Here is a 12,078-nt window from a genome sequence, read left to right as displayed (position 1 = left end):
CGGTGGCACAGTGGTTAGCACTGCTGCCTCACAGCGCCAGAGACCCGGGTTCAGTTCCCGCCTCAGGTGACTGACTGTGTGGAGTTTGCAAGTTCTTCCAGTGTCTGCGTGGGTTTCCTTCGGGTGCTCCGGTTTCCTCCCACAGTCCAAAGATGTGCAGGTCAGGTGAATTGGACATGCTAAATTGTCCGTAGTGTTAGTTAAGGGGTAAATGTAGGGGTATGGGTGGGTTGTGCTTCGGCGGGTCGGTGTGGACTTGTTGGGCCGAAGGGCCTGTTTCCACACTGTAAGTAATCTAATCTAATCTAATCTTAGTGTCATCTGCAAACTTGCTAATCAGACCGTCTATACCTTCCTTCAGATCATTTATGCTTATCACAAACAGCAGTGGTCCTAACACAGTCCCTGTGGAACACCACTGATCACAGGTCTCCATTTTGAGAAACTCCCTTCCACTACTACTCCCTGCATCCTGCTGCCCAGCCAGTTCTCCAACCATTCAGCTAGTACACCCTGAACCCCATGTGACTTCAATTTCACTATCAGCCTACCTTGGAGAACCTTATCAAACTTCTTACTGAAGTCCATGTATATAACATCTACAGCCCTTCCCTCATCAATCAACTTTGTCACTTCCTCAAAAAATTCTATTAAGCTAGTGAGACATAACTTTCCCTGCACAAAACTATGTTACCTATCACTGATTAGCTCATTTTCTTCCAAACGAGAATAGATCTAAGGTGAGGTGCCGGAAGACTGGAGGTTGGCTTACGTGGTGCCACTGTTTAAGAAGGGTGGTAAAGACAAGCCATGGAACTATAGACCGGTGAGCCTGACCTCAGTCGTGGGCAAGTTGTTGGAGGGAATCCTGAGGAACAGGATGTTCATGTATTTGGAAATGCAAAGACTGATTAGGGATAGTCAACATGGCTTTGTGCGTGGGAAATCATATCTCACAAACTTGATTGAGCTTTTTGAAGAAGTAACAAGGAGGATTGATGAGGGCAGAGTGATAGATGTGATCTATATGGACTTCAGTAAGGCTTTCGATAAGGTTCCCCATGGGAGACTGGTTAGCAAAGTTAGATCTCATGGAATACAGGGAGAACTTGCCATTTGGACACAGAACTGGCTCAAGGGTAGAAAACAGAGAGTGATGGCGGAGGGTTCTTTTTCAGACTGGAGGACTGTGACCAGTGGTGTGCCACAAGGATCGGTGCTGGGTCCTCTACTTTTTGTCATTTACATAAATTATTTGGATGTGAGTGTTAGAGGTACAGTTAGTAAGTTTGCAGATGACACCAAAATTGGAGGTGTAGTGGACAGCGAAGAAGGTTACCTCAGATTACAACAGGATCTTGACCAGGTAGGCCAATGGGCTAAGAAGTGGCAGATGGAGTTTAATTCAGATAAATGCGAGGCGCTGCATTTTGGGAGAGCAAATCTTAGCAGGATTTATACACTTAATGGTAAGGTCCTGGGGAGTGTTGCTGAACAGAGAGACCTTGGAGTGCAGGTTCATAGCTCCTTGAAAGTGGAGTCGCAGGTAGATAGGATAGTGAAGAAGGCATTTGGTTTGCTTTCTTTTATTGGTCAGAGTATTGAGTACAGGAGTTAGGAGGACATATTGCTGCTGTGCAGGACGTTGGTTAGGCCACTGTTGGAATATTGCATGCAATTCTGGTCTCCTTCCTATTGGAAAGATGTTGTGAAACTTGAAAGGGTTCAGAAAAGATGAACACGGATGTTGCCAGGGTTGGAGGATTTGAGCTATGGGGAGAGGCTGAACAGGCTGGGGCTGTTTTCCCTGGAGTGTCAGGGGTTGAGGGGTGACCTTATAGAGGTTTACAAAATTATGAGGGGCATGGATAGGATAAATAGACAAAGTATTTTTCCTGGGATCGGGGAGCCATGAACTTGAGGGCATAGGTTTAGGGTGAGAGGGGAAAGATATAAAAGAGACCTAAGGGGCAATGTTTTCACACAGAGGGTGGTACGTGTATGGAATGAGCTGCCAGAGGAAGTGGTGGAGTCTAGTACAATTGCAACATTTAAAAGGCATCTGGGTGGGTATATGAATAGGAAGGGTTTGGAGGCATATGGGCCGGGTGCTGGCAGGTGGGACTGGATTGGGTTGGGATATCTGGTCGGCATGGACGGGTTGGACTGCAGGGTCTGTTTCCATGCTGTACATCTCTATGACTCTATCTGATCCCACAGTTTCTTCTCCAACAGCTTCTCCACCACTGACATCAGGTTCACCAGTATATAATCACCTGGATTATCCTGTTACCCTTCTTAAACAAGGGGCTACATTAACAATTCTCCAGTTCTCCAGGACATTACTCATGTTCATGGATGCTGCAAAGATACATGTTAAGGCCTCAGGTATTTCCTCTCTCACTTCCCTCAGTAACCTAGGATAGCTCCCATCAGACCTGGGGACTTGTCCACCTTAATACCTTTCAGAATACCCAACACCACCTTCCTCCTTATATGCCGACTTGACCTAGAATAATCAAACATCTATCCCTAACCTCAACATCCATCATGTCCCTCTCCTCAGTGAATATCGATACAAAGTACTCATTAAGAATCTCATCCATTTTCTCTGTCTCCAAGCATAATTTTCCTCCCTTGTCCTTGAGTTGACCAACCCTTTCTCTAGTTACTCTCTTGCTGCTTATATATGAATAAAAGGTTTTGGGATTTTCCTTAATCCCTTTTGGTAAAGAGATTTCATGACCCCTTTTAGCCCTCTTAATTCCTTGTTTCAGATTGGTCCTACATTCCCAATATTCTTCCAAAGCTTCATCTGTCTTCAGTCACCTAGACCTTATGTATGCTTCAGCTTTCCTCTTAGCTAGTCTCACAATTTCACCTGTCAGCTATGGTTCCCCAGTCTTGCCATTTCTGTCCCTCATTTTCACAAGAACATATCTCTCATGCACTCTAATCAACCTCTCTTTAAAAGTCTCCCACATATCAAATGTGGATTTACCTTCAAACAGCTGCTCCCAATTTACATTCCCCAGCTCCTGCAAAATTTTGGAATCGTTGGCCTTCTGCCAATTTAGCACTCTTCCTTTAGGACCACTCTTGTCTTTGTCTAAGAGTATTCTAAATTTTACGGAATTGTGATCGCTATTCCCAAAGTAATCCCCCACTGAAACTTTACCATCTGGTTGGGTTCATTTCCCAACATCAGGTCCCTTCACGATTTGAACTACTTATAATAAAACCCTCCTGGATACTCCTTACAAATTCTGCTCCATCTAGACTTCTAACACTAAGTGAATCCCAGTCAATGGTGGGAAAATGCTGGGGTGGCCTGGTGCTCAGTGGTTACCACTACTGCCTCACAGTGATAGGGACCGGGGTTCAATTCCAGCCTCAGGTGTCTGTGTGGAGTTTGCACATTCTCCCTGTGTCTGTGTGGGTTTCCTCCCACAATCCAAAGATGTACAGGTCAAGTGAATTGGCCATACTAAATTGCCCATAGTGCTAGGTGCATTAATCAGAGGGGAATGGGTCTGGTTGGGTTACTCTTCAGAGGGTTGGTGTGGAGTTTTTGGGCCAAATGGCCTGTTTCCACACTGCAGGGAATCTAACCAAATTAAAATCTCCTATCACCACCACTCTGTTGCTCCTACATCTTTCCATAATCTGGTTACATATTTGTACCTCCATCCCACACTTTCTGTTGGGAGGCCTGTAGTACAGCCCCAACATTGCTACTACACCCTTCCTATTTCTGAGCTCTGCCTTACTGCTCGAGTCCTCCATAGTGCTCTCCTTCAGCACAGCTGTGACATCCTCTCTGACCAGCAATGCAACTCCTCCAACCCTTTTACCTCCCTCTCTACCCCGCCTGAAGCATCCATATCCTAGGTATTTAGTTGCCAATCATGCTCTTCCCTCAATCAAGTCTCAGTAACAGCAATAACATCATACTGCCAGGTGCTAATCCAGGTACTAATCCAAGCCTTAAGTTCACCTGCCTTATCTACTACACTTCTTGCATTAAAACAAATGCACCTCAGACCACCAGTCCTTTTTGTGTTTATCATTTGCTCCCTGCCTACTTTTCCCCTTAGTCACAAAGACTGCATTATCTAGTTTCTTACAGCCTTTAGTTACTACCTTACCTTCTCATTTGGTTCCCATTCCACTTTAGTTTAAACCCTCTGCAACAGCATTAGCAAAAGCGTCCCGAAGGGCATTGGTTCCTGTCTAGCCCATGTGTAGACTGTCCAGTTTATAATAGTCCCACCTCCACCAGAACCGGTCCCAATTTCCCAAAAATCTGAACCCCTCCCTCCTACACTGTCTCTCAAGTCATGCATTCATCCTGTCTATTCTTTCCTTTCTACTCTGACTAGCATGTGGCACTGGTAGCAATTCTGAGATTAATATCTCTGAGGTCCTACATTTTAACTTGGCTCCTAACTCCCTAAGTTCTCCCCTTAGACCTCAGCCGTTTTCTTTAACCTATAACATTGGTGGCTCTATGCACCATGACAACTGGCTGTTCACTCTCCCCTTCCAGAATGTCCTGCAGTTGATCTGAGATACCCCTGACCTGTGCACCTGCGAGGCAACATACTGTTCCGGAGTCTTGATTTCAGCCACAGAACCTCCTTCTTTTTCTGATCAAAGCCTCAATATCTCTTGTCATCCAGGATTTCCTCTTCCTGTCAACCTTGCCCCTCACCCTCACAGAAACAGCTGGACCTTGAACTCTTGCTATCTCACTTTTAAAGGCCTCCCATTTGCCAGAGGTCCCTTTGCCAGCAAACAAGCTGCTCCAGCCAACCCCTGCAAGCTCCTGTGTAATCCTATCAAAATTCTCCTTGCCCCAGTTTAGAACTTGTCCTTCCCGATAATTATTTTAAAATTAATAGACTGTGGTCCGGTTCCAATGTGCTCCCCCATTGTCACCTCTGTCACCTGCCCTGCACTGTTACCCAAGATTAGGTCAGGTTTTGCCCTTTTCCGTGTAGGACCTTCTATACACTGCTTGAGGAAACTTTCCTGAACACATTAAACAAATTAAACCCGTCATGCTATGGCTGTCCCAGTCGATGTTGGAAAATTAAAATCCCCTGCCGTGACAATCCTTTTCCTCCAGCAAGTCTCCCCAGTCTCTCCTCATGTTTGCTCCTCTAATTCCTGTTGACTATTTGGGGGCCTATAGTACAACCCCAAAAATGTCACCATCCCCTTCTTATTTCTCAGCTCCATCCACAAAGTCTCACTGGAGGATCCTTCAGTTATTCCATCTCTGCTTACTGCTGTGATACTCACCTTAATGAAAATGCAATTCCCCCTCCCCTCCTTCTATCACCTCTGTCCTGCCTAAAGCACCTGTACCTTGGTACATTAAGCTGCCAGTCCTGACCCTTCCTTAGCCATTTTTCTGTAATGGCTATTGGTTTAGCCTCAGCGTCAGAGTCAGGGTTCAACAACAGAGTTTATTGTACAAGGAAATATCGGAGCTCCGGGGAGAGAAATACACCAACAGCACAGTATTCAGCTGCGAGTCTTCTCTCAACCCAGGGCACATATCAAGATACTTTTATACATTTTGTAATACAATAGGTCAGTGATGAGGTTATTGTCTTTGTAACATAGTTTGTTTATTGTAAACATTGCAGAATCGTTGATAGTTTCGGTGCAGTCATTTTCAGTTCCAGTGCAGCCTTTGTTAATTTCAACGCGGTCATTGTTAGTTTCAGCGCAGCCATTGTTAATTTGAATGCCTGTGTGGAAGTCCATTGCTGTAGTAATGGGCACTGATCACTCTTCCTGAGAAGTAAGATTACTGCAGCCCTGGCTATTAGCACTTTGTATTGACTCCGTATTAAGCTGTTAGCATTTCTATCAAAGGTGATAGCTGGACCCAGACACTTTGGCGGGCAGTATACGCTACTCATGTGTATACTCTTCCCCCACCCGCCTTAAACTAATCAACTAGGTTGTGAGTGCATTGTGCTAGCATTCTGGTGGCCCCAGGCAGTATCTCTGGTTGCTCTGCTATCTCTCTCTGTATTGTGGCCCTGCAGCCATCTTGTATGACAAGTGGCCAACTTATGGCTCAGCGGCCATCTTGTGTGTCCGTGTGCCTAGTGTAACCCTGCCCTGTGCCATCTCCGACTTCACTGTAATATCCCAGTTCCACATATCTATTCATGCCCTGAGTTCATCACCCTTACCCGTCAGCCCTCTTGCATTGAAATTGATGAAATTTAATCCAACAGGCACTCCTTATTTCCTGTCATTTCCAGCCTGACCTGTCTCTTCAATCTCCTATTTCTGATGACTGTAGCTCCATCAAGCCTCCCACTTGTCTCCCTGCTCCTCCCTCCACAACACCACCACTCCCCCCCGCCACCCTCCTGCCAATCTAGTTTAAACCCTCCCTTGCAGCACTAGCAAACCTGGGAGCCAAGATATTGATCCCCCTCCAGTCCTGTTTCCGATTGTGGTCTGATCTGTTCCATGGTTTCCCCTTGTCAAAGTTTGCTTCCCGTATTGTTCTGTTGTCAGTAGCTCTGCGGCTGCAGCTACTTCTCAGTTGTTCTGTTGTTTCTTTTGAATATCCCACTGTGCTCTCTGGCCCTTGCTGGGTCTCTTACTCACTCACACCATCTGCTATCATGGCATTCAGCTTGGGAATGGCTGGTTGCTCTATAGTACTTTACAGAGGTCGCTGGAGCCACAAGTCTTTTCAAGGTAACTCTTTATTCAACATTCAAGAACGTGAGTTACAACTGGACATTTTAGTGGAGGACTCTGACAACAAGTGATTCGAGGACTCTTCACTCTGATAATGAGCTGCTGTTCTTAAATTTTCTCGCTGCAGTTTGTTCATAACCAGTGCTCAACTCCTGGAGCACTCAGGTCACTCCTGGTCAGTTCCTTCGTCAAGTGAGTATCTTGGCCTCCAGCTCATGCTACTTTGCCAATCAGGCTTCCCCAGCAATGCCATGTTGGTTTTTCAGTTTGAGGTTTTGGGTATGAAATAATCCAACAATGGATTTCATCTCCACCTCCACTCAGTGTCAACTACTCCTTCTTTATGCAATCTGTTTTTAATCAACTGAGCCAGGTGTTTGTAACTCTTTAATAACACTCCCCAGAGGTTTCTGGCAACATATATGGCGTGTGTGTAACTTGGTCCACTGCGTAGCGCATTAGTATGTGGAATACAATCTCATGCTGCATTACCACTTGGTCACTTTGACCCATCCATGTTTTTTTTCTGCCAAGTTACAGAGAAACTAGTCCATTTCCTCTGGGATCAAAGGCAGTGCTAGTGTTCTGCCACAGTGTGAAATCTCCCAAGTACAGAAGATAATTGGTGTACCTTGGCACCCAGCTGGCAGCTTTCCCTCTGCCTGCCTGCTGAGAGAGAGCTGTGCATTGAACTTCTTCCTGGTTAGTGTGCCCTGCTGACTAATTTGTTTCTGACAGTTAGAAATCATAGAATCCCTACAGTGTGGAAACAGGCCATTTGGCCCAACAAGTCCACATCGACCCTCCGACGAGTACCCCACCCAGACCCTATTACTCGACATTTACCCCTAACTAATGCAACTAACCTACACATTCCTGAACACTATGGGCAATTTAGCATGGTCAATTCAGTTAACCTGCACACCTTTGGATTGCGGGATAAAGCGGATCACCTGGAGGAAACCCACACAGACATGGGGAGAATGTGCAAACTCTACACAGACAGTCTCCTGAGGCTGGATTCGAACCTGGGACCCCGGCGCTGTGAGGCAGCAGTGCTAGCCACTGAGCCACTGTACCACTCCTAAATGCTCATAAATAGGGCAGACAGCTCCTGAAACAGATTAGGATATGTGTGTGTGTGTGTGTGTGTACATGAGCGCACGCCCGTATGTGTGAGTGGTGAGTGTGTGTGCATGCGTGCGTGGGCATGAGTGTGTATGTATGTACGAGTGTGTGTGTATATGTGCATGTGCGTACATGCATGTATATATGTGTGCTTGGATGTGTGTGAGAGTGCATGTGTGTCTACGTGTGTGCATATGTAAGTGCGTTGTGTGTGAGTATTTGTGTGTGTGTTGTATATATGTTTGTGTGCTGTGTGTCTATGAGACAGTGTATGTGTGGGAGAGTATATGTGTGAGCGTGACTGTGTGTGTGTGTGTGTTTGTGTGTGAGAGAGAGCGAACATATATGTGGAAGGTAGGGTGGTGTTTCAGTGCTTTCTTGTAGGAGATTTTTGCCATTTCCAAGAAGAGATCAGCATCTGGAAGTTAGTCTCCTTCTGTATAACCTGCCCCTGGTTTGGATGGAACTTCCCATCATACCAGGCCATGGAATCTTACTTGCAAACAGCCTATCCTAAAAGGTCAGCATATGAAAAAGGAAGATGATTTCCTATAGCTATGTAGATGGATACTCTGATAAGATCACATCCAGATTACTGTGCACAGTTCTGGGCACAGAAAGGATATATTAGTCTTGGAAAAATTGCAACTTGTGTTCATAGTAATGTACCCCAGGGCAACAAAAATTAGATTAAGGTTAGTTTACATAAACTGTGCTTTTATCCTCAGATATACAAAAGGTTGTGGTGATCTGAGTGAAGACTTACCCATTCTCCTCATGTTTGATTCTTTCACTGCCACCCTTCAGGTGTTCAGTTAATGTTGTCACAATCCCTCAGTCCTCCAGGAAATGCTGTCTCTCTGTCTCCTTCCCTGCCCTCAGCCAGTTTATCAGTTAATATTGTCACCCTCTGTTGTATAAGGTTCTGAAAGGGTCAATGTTGGAGACCACATTGAGTTCCACCCAATATGATCATATCATATGGTCTTTGATAGAGAATGGATGGGCCCAGTTCAGGATCCCAATTGGGCCAGATGTAGCATCCTCTGTGTCTCATAGTCTTAATAATTGACTAACTAACCAGTTACCAATGTATCTTGTATCTTTGCTATGTGTTTGTTGTTAAGCCAACAGTACTTTCTTGATAAAATTTCTTAGTAGTTTCACCCTTTACTACTGTTAACCAAACAGATTCTTTGACCGAATAAGCTATTTATATGAAAAGGAGGATTGTTGCCAATCTTTTACCCCAACCACACATTGCCAGTGGTTGGCACCCTAAATATACAACATAGTGATCAGTTGTTGTTTAAATACCTAAAGTTAACAGCAGTGAACACTTCAACCCAGGAAAAATTATTTTCAGAGTTTGTTGTTCTAAATTCATTATTGTTTTAAGAATACGCAGTCAGCCAAGCAGCTGTCCATGTGGACACAGACAGTAGAACCTATGGAAGGAACAGCAAGGCAAATGCAGCATTCCACATCAAACCTTCATCTCATAGCTGGTAAGAGGTACAGGAAAGTCAGTGTGGACTCATAAGAGAAAAACAAAACCAGTGATGCTCAGCAAATATAGAGAAATTGGAGAAGAAGATCTGTACGGCTGTACCCATTTGAGGTTCAGTTAGAAAGCAAAAGTTTTTAAGCTCCACAAACGAAGTTAAAAATCCCTGTTGTCAAGGGAGAATACTAAAATTTAAAAAAAATCTAATAGCCCAAAAGACCAGGCTGGGAAGGATGGAGATAAAAATGAGTGTGCACTGCTCATAGCTGCCATTGTGAGTGTCCACCATGGGACAGGGCTACAGTACCAAGATCAAGAGTCATTAAATTAATTTATACCAGGGCTGCAACATTGAGAACTGGGGAAATTTGAAAGATTTAAAGAACAGAATCTGACAGAGTAACATGGAAGATGTTTATGACTATGTTCAGATTGGGAGACATATAATTTAATTTGGTGGAAAGGTTTAGTTTTTATTCTTAACTCAGCATGTTTATTAAATTATTTAATATTTTATTAAATCATGAGAGGACTATTAGATTAGATTAGATTACTTACAGTGTGGAAACAGGCCCTTCGGCCCAACAAGTCCACACCGCCCCGCCGAAGCGCAACCCACCCATACCCCTACATTTACCCCTTACCTAACACTATGGGCAATTTAGCATGGCCAATTCACCTAACCTGCACATCTTTGGACTGTGGGAGGAAACCGGAGCACCCGGAGGAAACCCACACAGACACGGGGAGAACGTGCAAACTCCACACAGTCAGTCGCCTGAGGCGGGAATTGAACCCGGGTCTCTGGCGCTGTGAGGCAGCAGTGCTAACCACTGTGCCACTGTGCCGCCCAAATGAGCAGGACTTATGAGCAGGAAAACTCTCTCTAGGCTGCAGAATGTGAAAAAAAGAACCTTTTTGCCAGAATAAGTTGGGAAACAATGATTTTGGTTGAAAATAAGGTAGACAATCCCCAGCCCAGCAAGCAGTGTTGAGATAGATTATTGCAATTTAACAGAATTCAAACCTTATTAGAAGAATATCTTACAATGTTGCTACAATGCAAAGTTAAAAACTTAGAGACTTTAAATCAAGTGGATATAGGACAGATGTCAGAGGTAGCTTCTTTACTCAGAGAGTAATAAGGGTATGGAATGATTTGCCTGCAATGGTAATAGATTCGCCAACTTTAAGTACATTTAAGTCGTTATTGGACAAGCATATGGACGTAGATGGAATAGTGTAGGTTAGATGGGCTTCAGATGGGTATGACAGGTCGGCGCAACATCGAGGGCTGAAGACCCTGTACTGTGCTGTAATGTTCTATGTTCTATGGATTAAAACTATAGTCAAATATTACATGATTAAAAACTAACAAAGTGCACACGGCATTGAAATGCTGCAAATTTAAAATAAAAACTTTGCAAATAATTAGAATTACCACATGACAAATAAATGGCAGAATAAGTACCTCAAATATTTAATTCAGAGTAAAACACTAAATCCAAGTCAATTGTATTCATTAAAGCCTACAGCTGATGACTTTGCAAAATGCCAGAATATAATAGAAGGCACAGATACTTATGAAGAAAGTCTAGTAGCTTGTGATAATTGCTTTAAGGTAAGAACAAACACAATTCTTGAAGCAGCATAATTTGTTAGAAGAATTTATTATCCAGGGAAATCTGTAGATCATTTATTAATGACTGCTGCAGATCAGTAGTAAACTGCAACAACGCAATTTTGACATCAGAATTCACAAGAGACAGTTGTTGAATTGTTGGCAAATCGAAATGACTTAATTTGTTCTGGAGGTAGAAACTAGGATGAAACAGACAAATCCAGGGATGATAAGGACAATCTAACTGAAGGAGAACAATAGAACCAATCCATTTTGTAAGACTATGTGATAATCCAACACCAGGAGCAGGTCAACAATAGATACCATCAGTGTGCGTCAGTGATGTGGAACAAAGAAATAATCCAAACAGGCACAAGCAACGGCCAACTTTGACAAAATAATATCTATCTGTAAAGGTATAGAAAAGGTGCTGAAGTAGAACATGGTTTCAGATCATCAAATAGTCAATGCTTACTGAGACAATGATGTTAATGTCGTTTAGAGCCACTTCCTCTCAAAATGTTATCCCACACATTCTCAGGTGGAATTGCTGATTCAACCAACTTGCACTTGACAGGACTTGTTTATGTCAATGGATATGTTATTAATTTTAAGCTCTCATTAGATCAAATGCCATGAAACAGAAGTTACAGCCACAGAAATGAAACCACCTGCTTCAGCTGGAATAACTCTCAAAAGTAAAGTTATTCTGCAAGTCACGCTTCATCACAGAGAAAAAGAGAATTGAAATTGCAGCCTCTGCAAATGTCCAACACTCTCCCAACTCACCCTCCCTTCAGCTAATATTGTCACTCTCCCTCACTCACTCAATTAATACTGTCACTCTTGCTCCCTTGGTTGACAATATTACCCTCCATCACTCCACACTGTCGCACTTCCTCACTCACTCAGTTAATATTGTCACACTCCCTCCTTATACTCCCTCACTCAATTAATATTGTTTCCCTCCCTCCTCACTCTTTCCATTCATACCATCACCTCCCTGACTCACTTGGTTAATGCTGGCACTTTGCCTGCCTACTCTCTCTGTTTCTGGTTTCGGCTCCCTCCCGCTCCCCTTCAT

This window comes from Chiloscyllium plagiosum, chromosome 35 (assembly GCF_004010195.1).
Source record: "Chiloscyllium plagiosum isolate BGI_BamShark_2017 chromosome 35, ASM401019v2, whole genome shotgun sequence".
Classification (NCBI taxonomy): Eukaryota; Metazoa; Chordata; class Chondrichthyes; order Orectolobiformes; family Hemiscylliidae; genus Chiloscyllium; species Chiloscyllium plagiosum.
This window is presented reverse-complemented; position numbering follows the sequence as displayed.